The sequence below is a fragment of the Protopterus annectens genome, chromosome 6.part0 (genome assembly GCF_019279795.1).
Source record: "Protopterus annectens isolate FY-2018-M chromosome 6.part0, PAN1.0, whole genome shotgun sequence".
Lineage (NCBI taxonomy): Eukaryota > Metazoa > Chordata > Ceratodontiformes > Protopteridae > Protopterus > Protopterus annectens.
The window spans coordinates 841,051,301-841,074,674 of record NC_056737.1 but is presented as its reverse complement, the minus strand read 5'-3'; positions in this window follow the sequence as shown (position 1 = coordinate 841,074,674).

The following is a 23,374-nucleotide window of genomic DNA, read 5'->3' as shown; positions in this document are numbered from 1 at the left end:
GCTGGAAGTTGTGGCTCTGTGTTTTCAGTTAATGCTTGTTGGAATTCCTGAATAGCCAATGATGAGTGGGGGTAGTTCACTTCATTGTTATTCGGTTTTATGCGTTATATAAGTGGTACATTTTGGATTATTTTCTACTTAAACTCTGAGCTTTGGCCAGCTAAGACCTACATGCAATCAACTGGATGTATAAGTGTATTGAAGAAAATCTTTATCTGCACTTTTTTCAAATAATACAGCATTTAAATTGATTTATTTTTGTTGCATTGAATACTATCTAGCTGGAAGTTGTGACTCTGTTTTTTCAGTTAATGCTTGTTAGAATTCCTGAATAGTCAGTGATAAGTGGGGGTAGTTCACTTCATTGTTATTCAGTTTCTGCCTTATATTAGTGGTACATTTTGGATTATTTTCTGCTTAAACTCTGAGCTTTAGCCAGCTAAGACCTACATTGCAATCAAATGGAAGTATAAGTGAATTTAAATAAATCTTTATCTGCACTTTTTTCAAATAATACAGCATTTAAATTGATTTATTTGTGTTGCATTGAATACTATCTAGCTGGAAGTTGTGGCTCTGTTTTTTCATTTAGTTCCCCACTCAGCCTCCCTGCTTTTGTTTTGGTGTTAATCTTGGTTTCTGCCTGCCCTTGTGTAAATGCCATTTGGATACTCCTCCTGGGCCCATCTCATTTGCTCACTCAAAAAACAATGTGCACTTTTTTCATCTGCTTTTACTTTATTTATGTTTCTTCCTACTTTATTTTGCTTTTGCATCATCTTAAAAGTACTCAATTTTATTTATTACTGCTTGGTGAAACTATCATTCTAAGCCTTTTGGTTTAAGCACTTGGGCTTCAGACCAGTTGTTTTACATTAAGAAGGTTTGTGGTCTGCACTGTTGTGGCAGGACAGGTAGCTTACATCCTTCTAAGTTGGGAACTGCTGATTGAAGGCTCAGTGTTTGTTATTCTAAAAGTGTATTAGTTCTGGTTTAAGCACTTGGGCTTCAGGCCAGTTATTTTACATTAAGAAGGTTTGTGGTCTGCACTCTTGTGGAAGGAGAGGTTGGACTCTGCCCTTCTGAGCTGGGAATTTCTGGTTAAAGGCTTATAGTGCCTGCATATTTGAACTGTTTCTTACTGAAATTGGTGCACCTTGTTTGTTGTAGCACAGACTAGACCCAGGCCTGCTGAATCTAGCTTTGTTTGCATAACTTGAGCACTAATCCAGGCCTTCTTAAAAGTATTCAATTGTATTTATTACTGCTTGTTAGTAGCCTGATTAAAGTGTAGCTATCATTCTAATCCTTTTGGTTTAAGCACTTAGGCTTCAGACCAGTTGTTTTACATTAAGAAGGTTTGTGGTCTGCACTGTTGTGGCAGGACAGGTAGTTTACATCTTTCTAAGTTGGGAACTGCTGATTGAAGGCTCAGTGTCTGTTATTCTGAAAGTGTATTAGTTCTGGTTTAAGCACTTGGGCTTCAGACCAGTTATTTTACATTAAGAAGGTTTGTGGTCTGCACTCGTGGGAGGAGAGGCTGAACTCTGCCCTTCTGAGCTGGGAATTTCTGTTTAAAGGCTTATAGTGCCTGCATATTTTAACTGTTTCTTACTGAAATTGGTGTGCCTTGTTTGCTGTAGCATAGACTAGATCCAGGCCTATTGAATCTAGTTTTGTTTGGATAACTTGAGCACTAATTCAGGCCTTCTTTTTTGGAGAAGGTTCCCCTGCACCCCAGTGGCAGGAGTGTGCAGTTAGAACTTGTCTGATTGAAGACTACAGAAACAGGGCTCAGTTTTGAGATTTTTTTTGCTGGTTCATAGGTAGGTACTAGGCTATCGGCCCAAGGGCCTACGTAAGCCTAGCCAGCAAGGTTCCATAGCTTACGCCACCCAAGAAAGTAATTTGTTTAAAAGCCTTTTCTGATTGCTTGTAGTCATCTAAAGCTGTTTTAAGTGTATTTTTTAATTTACTGTTTTTGTCTTATCTTTTAAAAAAATTTCCTTGTTTCCCACCTTTCTAAGCTAGTATAGTCCAGTTTTTAGGCTAATGCTGAATTCAGGGCTATGTTACAATTTTCTGAGTTGCCCATACCTTACTTGGATAGAGGGAGGTTTCTCTGTTCACCTGTGAGAGAGGGAGCTTTGAGCAGCCACCTGTCCCTGGAGGAGTGGTTCCAGCCCAGAAGTTAGTAGTTTATAGGCCATTTTGGGCTAATTTCTATCTCTTTCATGTCCCTGCTATAAAAACCATGTTTGCACAGTTTTGCACATCCAGAAAGCGCCGGTTAGCTAGGGCTAAATTTATCCCAGCTCCACCAAGTCTCCTCTTCAGTTTTTCCCTTGAAAGTAGTCTAACTCTCAACCTAAGCACTTAAAAAGCATCCTACAGTCCAGCACTTGCTTAGACCTAATAGCAAGCACTAATATACCCCAACACTTGATTGCCCAGCAGGGCAAGGCTCATTATTCACCCCTCACCAACCAAGCAACTAAGCAGCTCACCCTACTATTCAGGCATGACCAAAGGGCAATTTCAGGTATACCCTCCAGTCCAGCTGGTGAACCTGGGTATCCTGAGGCAATGTTACAACTGCCTCATGTACACAGACAACCCTCTCCTCCTACCGCAAAACATTAACATATGTGAGAGATGCAATTATATAGCTAAACTGGAGGCTACGCTCTCTCCACCCAAGGCTGGAACAGGCAGTCATGAGGAGAAGGTTAACACTTGCACCACACCTCCAGCCACACATAGACATACTTAACCAGCACTAGAAAAAATACACATAAATACATGAATTCATACTCAGAGGCTCTAAATAAAAACCTGCAAAAGCATCACAGACCTCCAAAGCAGACACACAAAAAACCTGCACCTCCCCTCACAAACCAGACAACACATAAAACACAAAATCAGTGTGCCGCACAACCACAGCCCTTAAGGCGAAATAACATACCTAACACACTAGTAATAGGTGACTGTATAGTCAGGCACACTGACATCCCACTCACTAGGCTGGACAAGGAAAAGGTTCCTGTTAGCTGCCTGTCGGGAGCCAGAATCCGCCACATAACACAATCACTCAGGTCACTCCAGAACAAGTACAAATATGACTCTGTCTTTGTTCATGTTGGTGTGAATGACCTGAGACGTACCTCCCTGGACTACATGAAAAGAGACATGGAAGAGCTCTCTGATCATGTAGCCCAGGTGGGTATGACCCTGACCCTGAGTAGCATCCTGCCCTCACCAAGAAAGATACCACAGTATAAAGAAAAAGTGATCAATTTCAACAACTGGCTAAGCTTCTGGTGTCATTCAAAGGGGACCCAGTGTCTGTCAGCCTGGGACGACATGCTCAACAAGCCTCGTTGCTTTGCAAGAGATGGCTTGCACCTGTCACCCCTAGGCTTTCAAATACTGGCCAAGGCTCTTGCTGCCCCCATAGTGCCATTTTTAGGCAAGGCTCAAAAGTCAAACCCACCTCTGTAAACAGCACAAATACAAAAATGAGGGTTATGCTACTCAACGCCAGGAGTTTAAATCTCAAAATGCATGCGCTCGAAGCACACCTCAGTATAGAGAATGTTTACATCTGTGCAGTAACTGAAACCTGATTCAAGGCTCCACAGAGCACCCCAGCACTACCAGGCTACAACTCATACCACACATTTTGGCCACAGAACATGGACTGAAACACAAAAGGGGGGGGGTGTAGCCATATTCATCAAGGATACCTACACCTCCAGGTTAGTGGCACAGCATGATACCTCTGAAATCATCCATGTGCAACTAACATCAGGCAAATCTGCAATGCAAAGTGTGGCCTGCTACAGTTCACCCTCCATGACCCAGGACCACCACTCTGCCTTTCTGGAGACACTGGAAAACATGAAGGTCCTACCGAACACCCTGATATTGGGCGATTTCAATTACCCTACCATTAACTGGGAAAACTACTCAAGTACAAACTCTCAGGTCCAGTGCTTCCTGGAATTTATCAGCTCAAATGCCCTGGATCAGCTGGTAAACTCCCCTACCAGAGGTGAAAACATATTGGACCTGGTCATCACCAACATGGGCGACAGGTGTTCCACACCGGAGGTCAACCCATCACTGGTTAGATCAGACCATAAACTAATCACTCTGGATGTCCACACCACACCACCACCTCCAACCAAGGAAACCACAGTGAAAAACTTTTCTATAGCAAACTTCACCTTACTTAAGACAGAGGTGGTAAGTTTCACAGCACCCACACTAAAGGATAACAGTGTCCAAGATGCAGGAACCTTTACAAATGCACTCTATGTGCACCTACAAGGATGCATGGATCGTGCCATCCCTAGCAAAACCAAGACTCACTCCCCTAAGTGAAGGAAACCAGTCTGGTGGGCCCCTTCCATAAACAGGCTATACAATAGAAGGAGGAAACTAGTTCAGAAAAAAAAGCAAATCCCAAGAAGGAAAGACATCCCTGATCAGTATCAGTAAGAAACTAAGGTCCCTCATAAAATCCTCCAAGGCTAACTTCGAAAGAAAAATAGCCAAGGATTCAAAAGATAACCACAAAGCCTTCTTTAGCTATGTCAAGAATCTAAGTGCAACTTGTAGATATGACCTGAGCTAGTGCAAAATAGCACAAAATATACTGAACCCACTGATATTGCCAACATCCTGGCAGATAGATTCAGTGCAAACTTCACCCCCCCCTCACCCCCAAAAGGGCCCACATCAATACCAGAAAAGTGTAGTGTCCCAGAAATTACAGATGCAGAGGTGAAAACAGCCCTTTCAAAAGCCAAAAGCACAGCATCAATGGGGCCAGATGTTGTCCCAGGCTGCATCTTGCATGAACTACAGAACGAACTAACCCCCCACCTAAACACACTGTTCAACCTCAACCTCTCCACAGGCTATGTGCCCATAGAATGGTGCACAGCAATGGTTATTCTGCTCCACAAAGGAGGGGCCACAACTGACCCTGGTAACTATTGCCCCATAAGCCTGACTAGCCTGGTCTGCAAGGGTATGGAGTGCATCATCATGGAACTCATTAACAAAGACATTGGGAACCTCCAAACACTTGACCCGACCCAGTTCGGCTTTGTTAAGGGCAGATCATGCCTACTAAACCTGGTTGACTTCTTCAAGACAGTCACCAAGGCCATAGATGAGGGGAAGGTAGTTCACACAGCCTACCTTGACCTCTCCAAGGCTTTTGACACTATTCTCCACTTGGGAATTATAGAAAAACTCACCAGCCTGAACATAAACCCCTATGTCATGAGATGGGTTGCCAGCTGGCTTACAGACAGAACTCACACAGTAAGAATAGCGGGCTCCAGGTCCGACTCTAAACCAGTCACAAGTGGTGTCCAACAAGGCTCAGTCCTGGGACCCCTACTGTTTGGCATATACTTCTCAGAAGTACAGGTAAACACAGGATGACTATGGCTAACCAAGTTCACCGATGACTGCAAACTGGAAGCCATAATTGACTCTCCATCTGACATGGAGAGTCTCCAAAAGGGCCTTACTGAGATGGACACCTTGTGTCAAATTCATGGTCTCAAACTAAATGCCAAAAAATGCATAGTCATCCTGTTTGGGAAAAACAAAATGCCCATGAATTACCACATAGATTTCAGCCCCCTTAATACAGAAGAGGTAATAAAAGATCTGGCGACCCAGGTAGATAGTAATCTCTCCATTGACAATCATATTGCCAAAGTAGTTAGGAAAATCTTCTATGTAGCCCATCTAATTACTAAAGGGTTCGCATCTAGAAATAAAGAGGTTATAGTGCCCCTCTACTCGTCACTCATCAGACCCATCATAGAGTACTATGCCCCATTTGGGATGTACCTCACAAGACACTTCCAACAGCTGGAAAGACCTCAAAAGTACCTCACCAAGAGGATTACTGGCCTCAAACATATGTCCTATGCATCCCGACTTGAAAAACTCCAGCTGTACTCAGTCGCATATCACTTACTCAGAGGTGATCTCTGCCTGACTTACAAAGCCATGTCCATCTCAGAATTGATGGACATGCTCCACATAAAGAAATCCAAGTCACTGCGAGCCACTCGCTCTAGAGAGCTAAACCTCGCCACAACAATAAATAGAACATGCTGGAGGGATAGATTCCTGTCACAGAGACTCCCCATGCTTTGGAACTAAATCCCTAACTATATTAGGCAGAGCCCCTCACTAACACTCTTCAACAGAAACCTTGGCGAGTGGATGGGTAACAGAAAATACACCCCTGGGATCACTTTATTGGCTCTTCTTGACAAAGGCTCAGTTAATTAATCAATGGGGCGGCGAAAGCTGACACACTCTGGCTAGGCTTATAAATGCCCTCGGGCAGATAGCCTAGTACCTACCTATGAACCTATGTATATATATATATATATATATATATATATATATATATATATATATATATATATATATATATATATATATATGTGTGTGTGTGTGTGTGTGTGTGTGTGTGTGTGTGTGTGTGTGTGTGTATATATATATATATATATATATATATATATATATATATATATATATATGTATGTGTGTGTGTGTGTGTGTGTGTGTGTGTGTGTGTGTATATATATATATATATATATATATATATATATATATATATATATATATATATATATCTATAAAACTTCTGCCCATAACATGTACTGGAGTCATACCTCAGTACCAATAGTCACAACCTCTTAGTGCAAGGGGATGCCATGTAGGTATTGCAGGTATAAATGTGGAATGTTGCTACAGTAACAGGGGTTGTGTCAACAGACATGTGGGAAGTCACTTCTGATACTGACATGTATGCCATCAGTTACTGACAGACATCATAAGATCATCATAGGGAAGTACCACACAATTCGCAGTAATGATCCTGTGTAATACGGCAGAGATATGATCAATAAACGTGGACAGACTGACACAATCAGGTCAGTGCAGAGGTATACACAGAACTCCTTAGTGCAAATCATGTGGACCAAGCCTGACAAAGTGGATGTTTACAGACATGTAAATGGGGATACCACAAAAATACTGGAATAGATAAGCTCACACAGTTGATGCATTCACACACTCCTGTCTGTCCTAACACATATTAACCGGAGGAGCAGAGGTCCCAAGCCCACATACTTCACACTAGTTAGTGACATACATCTTTACAGCATCCCACTGCTTTGTCAGAAATACACAACAATTATAGTGGCCAGGCAACAGTACATCTGACAAATATCTGGACATAACATCACACTAGGTAAATACACTGTTCTGCTTGGCATGTCACAAAGCACTGTGCAAACTACAGGCAGACTGCCACAACACTGATCCAAGTTTCCTATGGGGAAATACACATGTACTAGCAAATATAGCAGGCACTACAGGCATGTAACAGCATGGAGTAACAGACACCAGTGTGAAAGTGCATACCCACAACCAATATGAACACAGTCACAGTCACATTATGGTAAGCCTAAGTAATATTACAGTATATGTACTGTGTGAATAAAACCACCCTCATATGAGCCACTCACACAGTAACCCTACATATACTGGGCCAATACACAGTGTAGTCTGATGCCTGACTGTGGTATGGGACATGTGTCAGTCTGGCCTACAAACATGTACACTGATAGTGTACCGTAAACTGGAGCAGCATGCAACATCAGATAGAACAGGACCAAGAACAATGACATCTACCACAGTCTATACACAGGCCAAGTAACATATTCACAATACACACTCTGTCAACAATCACCATAAGTGCACAGACCTCGCTACTGTACACACTACAACAGAATGTCCAGGTTTTGTCCTAAAATATAAGGCCTACTATATATAACATGTCTAGCAGTCTGATATCTCAGTGGCTTGTTATCAGTTATGATGTCAGTACATAATGATGTACTGTACATATCCACTCTTACTGCATGACATATGGACAAAGGGTGACAGACTTGGGGGCCGGAGACACAACCACAGGGACAATATTGACATATTGCTGTGATACACTGAGAAATTTCCTGGTGTAACAGGGTTTGTTGTGACATATCTCTTCTGAGGGATATGAAGTCAGTAACTCACATGGATGTCACCATGTACTGACTGCAGTCATCAGAGTATGCTACTGCATATCTAAAGATAGGAAATGTGTGAGTAACACAACACATGTAAGACTCCAAACTCTGGACAGTCTGCAGATAGCCCTAGAGGTGAGAGTTTCCTCAACCACATAACACTGTTATGCTGGACTTGAAATCATGTAGAACAGCCATATCCACAGAAACCCTGTTAAACCAACATTACTTCAAATGTAGAACAGGAATACTTACAGTCTGTCCCCATGTCTGGAACATCCCCCTCCTGTTTGTTGGCCTGTCTCCACAGTGTATGTTGTAAGAGGTATTTCCAACTACCCTCTGTGATGCTGTTTGTCAAACACCCACATGAAGTCCTGCTCACAGTGAAGAAATGGAGCCAAAACCCACATTAAGTACTTAGTTATAGGAGTGTGTTTCCATGCATTTGGCTATAGGAATGATACCACAGCTGTTCCACATGCAGTTAGCAAGTGGGGGATTGCAATTCATGCACAGGCCATCAGCTGATCTTGAGCATTCCTTACAAAACTCAAGCTGCTGCTTATGCAAAACAGATGTACTTTTCCACATCCACCAGAGAGGGAGAGAGAGAGAGAGAGAGAGAGAGACAGACAGACATACAGACAAACAGAGACTGAGACAAAGTAAGAAAGGAAGTGTGTAAGAGAGTAAAAGCCAAGTGTGTTTCTGTATGATCCGTGGATGGAGAGTGGTATCTGGTTATTATAACAGTTGCCTATATTGTTTACTAATCCATACTGTCACATAGTAATTGCACATGGCTGTACACATTTATGGCTGAGGATTGTCTACGACAACCTCTACAGTGTTTGAAAACTGGTGGCCTTTTAATGTGGACAATGGGAAATATTGATCCTCAAAATAATGATGTAGCAAAACCCACACTGCAATGGATCCTGTCAGTACACACGCACCCCAACATGATACTGATGACACAAGCACAAACACACACTCACACTTACCAGTACTGAGTTTCAAACCCCTACCTGAGTATGTATTGCTATTACATTGTTATGCAGTTATTGTATGCGCCACAAAGCTTATGTGTTGGAGATTTTTCCAAAGATATCTTTGAAGGTGAGTGACATCAGCAACAGTGTTAAAGGAGGGATAAGGGAAGTGTAGTACATGTGAATGTCCACAAAAGCAGGTGTCAATGGAGACACACACACACACACACACACACACACACACACACACACACACACACACACACACACACACACACACACTGTCAGGGAAACACACACATTATCACAGTTGGCAGGATCAAGATTAGAACCCCTACCTAACTAGTTTGCAGTTATCACAAGTGCCACAGTGCTTATATGGCTGATGCATGGCCAAACGGTTATTTCAAGGTGAATGACATCAGCAGGCATGCTAAAGTAGGACAATGGGAGGTGTAGTAATTGTGAATGGCTTTAAAATCATTAATCTACACACACACACACACACACACACACACACACACACACACACACACACACACACACACACACACACACACACACACACACACACACACACACACACACACACACACACACACACACTTGCCAGTACTGAGATGCATAGGTCCATTGCTCCACAGGTGTGCATTAGGTGAATGGGCCTGATGGCTGTACAAGGCTCGGCAAAGGGAATACCTTGGCATCAGGCCACATGACTATGGTCTATAGTGTAGCTCAGGGGTGTAGTCCCTGGAGTGGTCCCCACAGGTGGGTATTGTATTCACCATCCACTTATCTGGGTTACTATTGTGGGTGGCCAGTGATGTGCACTGCTTCCCATGTATGTGATTTATATTCCATAACATGGACAGTGTCTGGGTTGTGCACATGTCCCACATGCATGTTCTTTGACATGTGGAAGTGTAATTGAGGTCTCTGGGGCATCCTGTTGTGTGTACAGATTGTTATCTTCTGATGTAGCATTCCTGACCTCATTTGGGGAGACCTGGCTATGGAACTGAGGTCATGCTTGCACCTACATTGACAGCATGATACAGGTATTCAGTGGAGTTAGTGGTGTCTGTCCATACAGGGCATGTGTATAAGGCATGGTATTCCCTTTGTGGGTTACATTTGCAGACTCTACAGTTGTTGCTATCCAGTGGGGAACATAGCAAAAGGATCACTGTAAGCATTTATTTGCCTCCTATAGGGATGGAACAGGGTGCCATGTCATTTTACTTGCTGGATAACACACACTCAGTCAGGAGATGTTACACATCACAGTACTTTCTGATGTCAGTGGCACTGTTGTGGTCAACAGGCATGTAGTCCACTGCAATCACACCATGGTTACTATCTGTAAGGCAATATGCAGGAAACTACCAATATAGTGGTTGTTGCCTAGCCAAGTATGTTTGTGTATGAGACATGGGTGGAGACTGTTCTCTAAGTAATACAAGGGTTGCCTATATTGTTCACTGATCCATAATGTCACATGTAGGGCTATGGATTGTCTGCACCAGCCTCTCTGGTGTTTGACATCTGTTGTTCTTGTTAGGTGGACATTGTGACATATAGTAGGTCCTCAGTATAATAATTTAGCAAAACCCACCCCACAATGCATTCTGTTATTACTCAATCACAGCAACCTCCACACAGGATACTGATGACAGACACACACACACACACACACACACACACACACACACACACACACACACACACACACACACACACACACACACACACACACACACACACACACACACACACACACACACACACACACACACACACACACACTTGCCAGTACTGAGAATCAAACTCCTACCAAGCTATGAATTGCTGCTACAGTGTACCACATTTATCACACATGCCACAGAGCTTATTGGCTGGATAAGGTACTTCTAATGTGAGGAATATCACCATACTGGAATTGGGTGATGTAGTGGGTGAGAGATCCCAAAAATAATTTCACCCTAATCACACATTTACATTTGCCAGGGGTGAGGTTCAAACCTCTATCAAACAATCTTTACAGTCCATTATGTTACGCATTTACCACATGCACCACTGAGCTGACATAGTTTAGATTTAGCAACAGGTACTTGTAAGGTGGATGATAGCTGCAGGACTGCTAAAGTCAGGCTCTGAGATGTGTACTGGCTGTAAACGGAGCAAAAATCTTTGAGGTACACACATACATATGTACACACACAAACATTTGCACAGATGAGATTCAAACCCATATGTGTGTAGTTACTGCTACTAAATTGTTCTGCATTTATGGCACAAGCCACAGAGCTTATAGGGCTGTCCCTTGTCCAAAGGGGTATTTCAAGGTGACTGACATAAGCAGGCTTGCTAAAGTAGGGCAATGGGAGGTGTAGTGACTGAGAATGGCCTGAAAATCATTAATCTCTATACACACACACACGCACACAGACACACACACACACACACACACACACACACACACACACACACACACACACACCACACATTTACATTTTGCCAGGGTGAGGTTTGCACCACTGAGCTGACATACAATGGGAGGTGTAGTGACTGTGAATGGCCTCAAAATCTCTATACACACACACAAAGACACACCCACACCCACACACCCACACACACACACAGAGTTTCACAGTTGCCATGTCTGGGATTAAAACTCCTACCTAACTAGTATGTTACACTATAGCATTGCACAGTTATCGCATGTGCCACAGAGCTTATAGGGCTGGCCCTTGTCCAAAGGGATATTTCAAGGTGACCGACATCAGCAGGCTTGCTAAAGTAGGGCAATGGGAGGTGTAGTGACTGTGAATGGCCTCAAAATCATTAATCTCCACACCCCCCCCCACACACACACTTTCACAGTTGCCATGTCTGGGATTAGAACTCCTGCCTAACTAATATGTTACACTGTAGCATTACACAGTTATCACATGTGCTACAGAGCTTAGAGGGCTGGCCCTTGTCCAAAGGGGTATTTCAATGTGACTGACATCAGCAGGCTTGCTAAAGTAAGGCAATGGGAGGTGTAGTGACTGTGAATGGCCTCAAAATCATTAATCTCTACACACACACACACACACACACACACACACACACACACACACACACACACACACACACACAGAGTTTCACAGTTGCCATGTCTGGAATTAGAACTCCTACCTAACTAATATGTTACACTATAGCATTATACAGTTATCACACATGCCACAGAGCTTATATGTCTAGCCCTTCTCCAAAGGGGTATTTCAAGGTGACTGACATCAGCAGGGTTGCTAAAGTATGGCAATGAGAGGTGTAGTAACTGTGAATGGCCTCAAAATCATTAATCTCTACATGGACACACACACACACACAGTTTCACAGTTGCCATGTCTGGGATTAGAACTCCTACCTTACTAGTATGTTACACTATAGCATTGCACAGTTATCGCATGTGCCACAGAGCTTATAGGGCTAACCCTTGTCCAAAATGGTATTTCAAGGTGACCGACATCAGCAGGCTTACTAAAGTAGAACAATGGGAGGTGTAGTGACTGTGAATGCACTCAAAATCATTAATCTCCACACACAAACACACACACACACACACACACACACACACACACACACACACACACACACACACACACACACACTTTCACAGTTGCCATGTCTGGGATTAGAACTCCTACCTAACTAATATGTTACACTGTAGAATTACACAGTTATCACATGTGCCACAGAGCTTAGAGGGCTGGCCCTTGTCCAAAGGGGTATTTCAAGGTGACTGACATCAGCAGGCTTGCTAAAGTAAGGCAATGGGAGGTGTAGTGACTGTGAATGGCCTCAAAATCATTAATCTCTACACACACACACACACACACACACACACACACACACACACACACACACATAGTTTCACAATTGCCATGTCTGAAATTAGAACTCCTACCTAACTAATATGTTATGCTATAGCATTATACAGTTATCACACGTGCCACGGAGCTTATAGGTCTAGCCCTTCTCCAAAGGGGCATTTCAAGGTGACTGACATCAGCAGGGTTGCTAAAGTAGGGCAATGAGAGGTGTAGTGACTGTGAATGGCCTCAAAATCATTAATCTCTACACAGACACACACACACACACACACACACACACACACACACACACACACACACACACACACACACAGAGTTTCACAGCTGCCATGTCTGGGATTAGAACTCCTACCTAACTAGTATGTTACACTATAACATTACGCAGTTATTGCACACACCATGGAGATTATGGGGTTGATAATTGGCCAGAGGGTTATTTCAAGGTGACTGACATCAGCATGAGTGCTAACATGGGCTATGGGAAGTGCAGTGTGTGTGAATGGGCCATAAACCATTCCTCTGGAAACACACACACAACACTCAGTCACACACAACTCTGCATTTGACAGGACTGGGTAGACAAATGCTAGATGAATACTGATTTGTACTATCATGTTACACAGTTATCACAAGCACCACATACACTATAGGGCTGAGGGCTACCAAAAGCAAATGTATAAAGTGATTGACATTGGCGCATCATGTGATATTGGCCAATTGGATGTATGGTGGGTGGGACAAGCCTCATGATGGCAATCTATTTGTCACTGTCTGCCTCTCTTTTCCCCACATCTCTGTGTGTGTTTGTTTGACCTATTAAAGTGTGTTGGCCTTGGATATGTGTGAGTATTCCTATCCAATGTGTGTGCAAAGCATGAATGGTGTGCAATGCGATGTGTGTGCACAGACATCTGCAACTCACAGATATGTATATTCCACTGCTGTTGTCAGACATGGGCTTCATTTCTCTAAGTGTAGGAGCATGCCCAGTATGACCTTCTGTATTGAGTGTGTGAATCCATTCCAGGTAGGTTGCACTCCAGTGCAGGATTTTGTGTTCTACACCTACAGCTAGCAACCTGTTTCTGCAGGATATCTGTAGATATGTTGACAATATGCAGTCACAATGGGCAAAAGATAGTGGGATACTGTAACTATTGCTGTCTGTGCTGCTTGTGTTACATGGTTGGTGTTAGCAGAGATATTCAGACATGTACTGTTTTACACTGTGATGTATTATGTCATCAACTACTGACAGATATACTTATTTGCTCACAGTTATTTCCTGGGAAATACAAGATGAATGAAGCTGTGTCCAGTATTGTGGCTGCAGCCTACATATTCTTGCACACTCATGCCATTCTGGAGCTTAGCTGTAGACACTTGCTGATGGATCTGTGTAAATAGTCCAGCACCTTGGTACTGTGGTGGCTGAGGATCCCCTGCTTGTACATCTATTGACATAACAGAATGGCCATATCCTGCTGTGGCCATACATCTCAGCTGTACAGATTCACCCAGGTTACCCAGAGGCAGGGCTCATATATCTGGTCAGTTCCCCTTCACATTCTGGTTTATGAGAGGATTTGTAGCCACCCATTACTGGGTTTGCAGTATGGGCACACATCAGAGTTCAGACTTCACACACTCCATAGCATCTATGCTTTTACACCCCCACCACTCTGTTATTCTATCCTCTTCCTAACATTATGCAAGTGACATTGGCAAAGTATCCCTATAGTTGTTCATTTATCCCAGCGTTATTTAGGGGTTGGTCTACTATTCATGCAGTAGGACATGATGGGCATGCTACTGGGACTGGTTGACATGGCCTTGCATTTGTGTTCTGTGGACTGTGTTATGTTGTTAGTTGGGACCCCATGAGATAACATACATTGGCAGTATGGGTGAGGCACAGGCATTTGACAGAGGACTGTAGGGCATTTGGTAGTGATGCAGGCCATCTGTAGCAGGCCAGTGTATTCTGTCACTCCTACAGTCCCAGGCTGTGAGTCACTGGATTCCCCTGGGGTGACAGAGTACGTGTGCGAGGTGTTAATGGCAATAGTTCCTGTCCATATTAAGCCATTGGTCTGGATGCTGGCAGGGTGCTGCTTACAGCTAGGGACACACCTGCATAGGATACCTCTTCAGCATGCTGCATTTTGTAGGTATTCCCATACAGAAGTAGGGGTCATATTGTACTCATTCCCAACAGCAAGGATATGACCTGTGATAAACCTGTGGATGATGGTGGGGTGAGCTGAGTGCATGTGTGATATGGAGGCTTCTTGCAGCTGACTCACATATATAACTGGGGCATTCCACTTATGCTGCCTTGTGCAGGGACATAGGCAGTCTCTCATTACTTCATAACTGTGCCTTTTGTGATCTGTCAGTGATTGAACAGAATACATCAGTATTCTATACTACACGGACAACTAATGTGCTGCTAACCTGTATGTACAATTCCAAAGGTGTGTGCAGTTGACAATTACATTTTATATACTCTGTCTAGAGTATTTCCACCTGTGAACTGTGTGTATGTTTGGGCCCACATTTATGGCATGTCCATCTTTCAGATGGTGGCAGATATTGACAGCTGAACAATGAGTATGGATGACTGCTGAACTGAGTCTTGCTGGGATGCATTGTGGTTGGCACTGCAGTTGTCAAAACATGGCTCTGTCATCAACAGTACTGGCCATAGGCCACCGGGACACAACCTTCCATGCCTACATGCTGACAACTTCCACACAATGTACAACACACAACAACCTAACACACAGAGCCCTGCATACTGTACACATGCAACAATCTATCCTGTAAATTGGGCCAGCTCAGGTAATCTGTGCTTCACTGTTATTAACCCCACTCGTACATGTTACTGCATTTCTACATATGATTGTGGGGGGGTGACACACCTGACAACTGTAAACATTTGCTATGACTGTACTGGTATTTCAGGTATTCTGTTGACTTCCATTTCGTTTTGTATTCTGACCTATCATGCAGACTAGAGGCATATCAGTAGAGTACAGATCTTAGGTTTTATTGACTTACATTTCACTTTCAGACTTCATACCCTGCAGAACTAACATACAACTGCCTGACCTGTTGTACTCTGTCTGTGCAGGTCTGGAGGGGGACTGTTATCCATTGCCATTAACTGGAGGCCTTAGCACACCCTTTCTTTATGGTCTTCTACACCTGTCCTGCTGGCTGAGGCTGTTGTTGGGTATGTGAACCTCACTGACATGCATGTCTGTATCCTATGGACACACATTTGGGCTACCACATGTACTGCAGTGGGATTTGTCATCTTGTCTCCTTTGTTGACACCAGTATTTGTTATGGATTTCATGCTGCCCATATAGGTGTCCACTATCTGTTGCCATCCAGTTCAGCCACCTGATTCCCTTGCATGCTCACATCCTTACCATAGCTACAACTAGCAGAACATACTACACCATTCAGCAATTGATAGGAAGAGTGAGTTACTTGTGGCTGTGCCAGTATCGAGGATGGTGCTGGAGGGTTGACTATGTTGGATGCACATAGTACACCCCCTATACTTGGTAAGCACAGGTAGTGTCATGTTTGGCATCCCTTTTACTGTATGTGCGAGTCAGAGATAGGTGTCATTCCCTGGGTTCCTACCATGTCAGTGTATGTGCTATGCATTGCCTCTTTGCCAAAGCCTGGGCATACTGGGCACACCTCCTTCTGCCTACATGGGCAGGCTCAGGTTGTTCCTCCTCTGAGTCACTCTGTGCCTGTGCTGGCCTTGGCAATGGTGGGGGGCTGTGTGGCCCTGCCCCATGCTGTTCCTGCTGCAGCTGTTTCCACAGGATCATATTGTGCAGCATGGCACATACAATGAAAATTTCTGTACATGTAGCTGGAGAGTACTGGAAGGCTCCACCAGATATGTCCAGGCATGGGAACCGTGACTTGAGCATCCCAAACACATGCTCTATTATGATTCTCGTCTGTGCATGTGCCTCATTATGAAGTTCTTGTTCTGTTGTGTGTGCATTTCTTATGGGTATCATCAGCCATGACTCCAGTGCATAACCAGCATCCTCCACTAGGTGGCCATATGGGATGTCCCCACTGGCAACTCTCTGGTACAGCTATGTCATATGCCAGATGTGGGAGTCATGATAGCTTCCAGGCCTGCCAGCACACACATTCATTATAATGGCCTGGGCATCACAAACAACATGGCAGTTGATGGAGGGTAAGCCATTGTTTATGTAGACCCTACCCCACTTACCAGGTGGTGCATTGATGTGTATGTGCATGCAGTCTATAGCACCCACTACCTCAGGGTATTTTGCTATTTGATGAAAGAGCCGCATATTTCTGGTCAACGCCTCATGGGTGTTGAGGAAATATATGTGCTCACTAGCATGTGCTGACCTGGCATCCAGGAACTGGTGGAGTACCCTGGATGCTGATGCCTCCCCACGATATCCCCAGTTGGCCTTTGGAAGGTACCTGTGGCTAGTATTCTTAGTCCTATACATACCTTGGTATCCACTGGGATGGATTCCCCTCTGTTGGTTCTGTGTGTGAGGTGTGGCTGGCACAGCTCAACAATTTGCTGTAGGATGTCCCTGTCCACCCTATGGCTCTCCACTATCTCCAGCTCAAGTAGCCCCTGGCAGGTTACTCTGTACACTCGTCTCCTTCTCCTCACTGTGGGTTGGTCATCAGCATTCTCATCCTCACTACCCTCAGCCTCTTCCACATATTGATGTATGAGAGCGACAGCAGCCCCTATCATTTTGTAGGTTTTGTCAGGTAAAATTTCCCCATCTGTGTACACTGGTGGTGTAGATTTTGTGGGAAAAAAACAGAGTAAAAGGTGTTTGCATAGTTTATAGTAGTGTGCTGGGATGCTGCCTGTGTAATTGGCTGATTCTGATACATTTCACCTACCAGCTATGCTAGTTCTCATTGATTGCCTTCCTACTGCTGTTTTCCCTTCCCATTGCCTTCCCGTTTGAGCCCCGAGGCGTGTCACACATACTCAGTGCTCACATGTGAACAGAGCTGCTATTTCCTGTTTTTTTTTGTTTTTGCGTGGCACACACACCTATTTAGGCAATGTAAACACTTCTAGGCAGCCTCAGACACAACCCCCTTCCTTAGCTGTGCTTAGCTAAGGGCAAACACGAGCCACAGAGCTCCAATAAGCATACAGTATGCATGATACTCCCCCTTATGAAGTTATTTACCTCTTAGGCTTGTACCATGGTGTTGCTGTACTTACACAGTTGGGTGCTAGCTAACACTGAGGGGAAATCTGTGATTCACTATCAATCCCCTCATTTGCATAAAACTAATGCATGGTTACAAGACTGACACTCAGCCTTCCCCCTTAGCAACTACTATTCCATGGTATTGATGTCTTCTGCATGCCATTGACTATTATGGCAGAATGCTGATTTTGGTTTAAAAGCTTATTTCCAACTTTTTTCAGGCCGATCCCATTTGCACACTGCTGCCCTATGCTTAAACAGCTGAAATCGGCCAAAAAAAAAGTTATTTTTTATAATTTTGCAACTATTTCCCATGCCAGTGGTTATATATTTGGCCATTGGCATGCCTACTACATTGAATACATGCTTATTTTTGGAGCTGTCATGCCTCCATTTTGTAATTTTCAGAAATGTATTCAGTTAGTAGCCGAATACATTTCTGCAGGTTACACTATTCCTGCACAGACGCCTGCCTGCTTCCTGGATCGCTAATTCACCTCATTTGCATAGTTTTCACCTGCAAATGGGGTAATTAGCATACAGGAGCTGTGTCCATGTAGGAAAAGTGTAGGAGCACTTGTGCATGTCCTGGGAGCTCATTCCTGGATCACTCGGCCATATTGCATGCAGCAGCTCTTGCACTATTCCTGCACACCATGCAGAGCTCGCTGAATCCTGGGGATTGTTTTTCTTTTCATTAAATGGTATAACTCTGATGGCATTAAAATGAATGACTTAATCTGAATATTACCTAGAAGCTGCATAATCTTGGTTACACAAGTGCAGATCATTATGTGTAATGTTGTTATTGAACCAATGTAGCTAGATAGCACATGCATATAAGTAATGAGCATGTGCGAGTACAGTAATATTTTGTACAGTCAGCCAGAATGAATGCAGCATGAATGGAGATGCATATGCAAGTGTGCTTGAAGTAATGTGTAAATCAGTTAGCTTAAATACAGCTTCTAATTAGAGATCCTGACAATGTTTATCTACAATTAATATCTTGAACCCATACACCACTTCACTGTCTCTTTTGAATGCATGAGACAAGCAACATGGTGCCAGAATGGGATCCGATGTTGAAGCAGCACACAAGTCATGAGGCACGCAGTTAAAAGTGGATAAATATACCAGAGCCAACTCGCAAACAGGTCAGTGGTTATTCAGAGGTACTTAAATTCATTTAAATGATTTTTCAGTCACCAAATGTGAGGCGAAACATTAAAAAAATTCAGAATAATTACAGAGATAAACAAAATGTCCAAAACTGAGACATACTGATAAAAGTATTTGAAATAAATATGAACGTGTTTGAAATAACTTCGAAAATGTTTAAGATGTACGAAAAGGCTAAAGCGACTACATTTTTTTGCAATGTACTACTTTTTCACATTAACTAAAGCTATTTGAAGTGTTCAAAGTTTCTGGAATGTTCACAGTGTTTGCAGTGTCAAAGTGAAGCCTTTTCAAAGGGATTGTGGTACATTTGTGCATACTTACAAGTATATAGTCTATGCTTATGTTTAAACATATTTTGTTGTGATGGCAGAGAGATTTCGCAGACCTGAACCGCTGGTGTTTGATAACAATATTGCTGAGAATTGGAGAGTGTTTGAACAAGACTATATTTTCATACAGGCTGCTTTTCTGATAAAGACGCATGTACAAAGGCATTCATATATCTTAATTTAGGAGGCTTGGAAGCCATTGAGGGAACGTTTATTTTATTTCTGTATGCATCTGGCATGTATGCAGGGGAGGGGGAAAACTGATATATTGTGATATAGGCTGAAACATGGGAAGACCTTGAGTGCTTAAAAAGTAAATTTAGAGAAATGTGTAACCCTCAAATTAATATTATGATGGAAAGGCACATATTTTACACAAGAAATCAAAAGCCTTGTGAAACTAAAGTTGCATACATAACTGACTTGAGAGATAAAGCAAAAACGTACAGATCTGGTGATTTGCGAGATGAGTTGATGAATGACAGACTTGTGTGTGATGTTAATGATGCAGTGAGAAAGAGTTTGCATCAGGATTGTGATTTAATATTGAGCAAAGCCATAGAGATTTCTCAAATATACAAGCTTACAGAAAAGCACACAAATATGCTTACAAATGAGAAAAGCATGGATACAGTGTCTACTAGTGCGAATGTTGATAGTGTGAGGCACAAAGCTAAGATGAGTAAAAGATATAAGCTGAAGAATGTGACAGAACCCAATTTCAACCATAAACTGAATGGGGCAGCTACAAGTAATCTTATTGTCAACTGTCGTAATTGCGGGGGCAACCATGTACCTAAACGAGAAAAGTGTTTAACGTTTGATCAGCAATGTCACAAATGTAAAAAGTGGAATAATTTCAAAAGGCTTTACAAGTCTAAAGTGGCACATACTTTTAATAAGACATCATCCAAAGAAGCAAGTAGATCAGTTAGAAAGCCTTGAGCAAACTTTTTATGTTGATGGTGTCTCCATGATTGATGAAACAATTAATACAGTGAACTATCAGCCAACTGGTAATCTGGCAGCAAAGAGTGAATTATTTTGTACTGTTTGACTTAATGGGAAACCTGCAATGCTTAAAGTAGATACTGGATCCAAGTGCAATGTTATAGCAGCACAAATATTTGCCAAGGTAAAAGCTGGTGAAAAACTTGATTCAGCAAAGTGGGCAAAACGTGTTGCTAATGGTAGTGAAAGGATCCCAACTGATGGCGCAGTAGTTCTCACATGCCATTCTGCTGGGAACGGCTATGACTTGCAGTTTTACTATTTGAAATTTGAAAAAAAAAATTCACCCATTTTGAGATATTATGATTATTATGATGTTCGCACAACCTGTAACTGCTTAATGCGATGCTTCAAAGTATGGTCTTGGTGCAGAATGTATTTGAATACCAGTAGCCTTTTAATTCAGAATGTTAACCCAAACTGAGAGTAGTATGCACAAATTGAAAAAAGTTTTTAGCAGTAGTGTTTGCATGTTCAAATGATCACTAACCTCTAACAACAATGTGAAAAAAGCAATACATTCAGCCCCAGCATGTTTGCGGTTTACCAAATGAGAGGTGAGGCCTAGGGAAAAAGCGCCAAATGATATATGAAAGCAAGGACAACTTACATGAACAAGATAAAATTGCAGTAAAGCACACACAATAATAAAAGCTCCAATAAGTACAGAGAGGTAGATGCAATAATAAAATATAATATAAGTACAGAGTATATACAATAATAAAATAAAACATAACTAAAAAGTGGTAGATTGCAAACTATATATATATATATATATACATATATATATATATATATATATATATATATATACACACACACACACACACACACTACACACACACACACACACACACACACACACACACACACACACACATCGGTAGGGAGTAAGGTAAAGAGAGTGGTTTAAGAGAAAATGTGATAGAAGATGCAGTACTGGTTTGTTGGGAAGGTGAAGGGTTTTTTTGTTTGTGCAGGAGTATTGAGATAAGGGTAGACGTGGATCAGAGATGGGGCTTGAGGTAGTTGTGGAGGTGGGATTTGTTAACAGTTTGATTATGCTGTTTATAAAGTGTGAGTTAAATAGGTTGGCTATCTCTGAGGTGTTTTGTCAGGGTATGGTGATGGAGTTTGTTTAGAGCCCGGTGTAAGCAGGTTCGAGATGCGTTTCCAAAATTGTTTTGGGTTGTTTTTGTGGTGTGGCAATTGATTGCAAAAGTGTGTTTTTTTTTAAATTCACTATTTTTTTTGCTTTATTTTATAGCTGTTTATATTTGATTAGGTTGGCATCAGATTTGTTATTGTGCCATTTCTTCCATACTTTATCTCTATCTTGTAGAAGTTGTTTGGTATTTTTTTATTAGCCAGGGAGCATGGGTAGTTTTTATTCTTTTGGTGAGGGGAGCTAGGCTGTCCAGAGTGTTTAGAAATATATTGTTGAAGTATTCGAGGGCATCTTCTAGTGGTAGTGTTTTAAGTGGGTTCTAGTTAGTGTGTTTTAGGATTTCGTTAAACTTTTGCTGGTCAAAGTTTTTAATATTTCTGGTAGTTTTGTATTTGTGGGTGTTTGTAGTTTGTGGTGTAGATCTACATATGAATATGAGTAGGTGGTCACTAAGAGTATTGGATAGAGTGTGGGGAGTAGAGTATTTGTCTGGATTAGAAACAAGTATCCAGTCAAGAGCTGCATCTAGGGTTTTGATGTTATGCATATGGGTGGCACTGGTAACAAGCTGGGTATAACCATAGAGGTTTATATTATTAGCAGGGGAGTGAATCATCAGATCCTGCCAGTTAATGTTGATATCTCCCATAATTAAGTCTCATTACTGATGTTTTCTGATATCCAAGAGAGGATATATTCCATAGTTTGGTTGTTTTGCCCAGGGGGCATATATAGACCAACAATGCATAGTTGTTTTGTTTTGTTAATTTGTAGGGTTCCGATTAGAATTTCAGCATTGTTAAAAGTTAGTATTTCTTTAGGGAAATGTGAGAGTGTCATGGTGTTGGGATAGATTAAGGCTACCCTGCCAACTTTTTTTGTTGGTTCTGCCTCTTCTGAGTATATTATAGCCTGGAGGTGTTATTTCACTATCATGGACATGAGTTTTAGCCACGTTTCGGTGATTACTGGGATATCTGGGGTGTACTGACTTAACCAAGCATGAAAATATGTGTTTTTTTACAGATACTACACATGTTTAGGGTTGATAGAAGAATATTTTAGTGTTTCAGCTGTTAGCAGAGGAAGCTGTAGTTGGGGGCCCTGGGTTGGAGTGGATGTCACCACACAGAGATAGTGTGTGTTGTTTGGAGAGGTAATGTTTGAGGAATTGGGTAGATTTATTGTTGCTGACTATTATGTAGAAGGTAGGTTTACTAGTGATTGTGCCTGGAAGGATTTTTAATTTTGAGAGATACATAAAGTGATATTGAATTAGTCTGTCTGATATGTTGCTAAAGCTTTTTGTGAGGTTGTCATGATGTAGAGGAAGAGTATAATGTGTAATTGTTGCAGGGTTTGGGAATGGTTTGGGGAGGTGATGTAGATAGGAGACTGATGTACTATAGAATCAC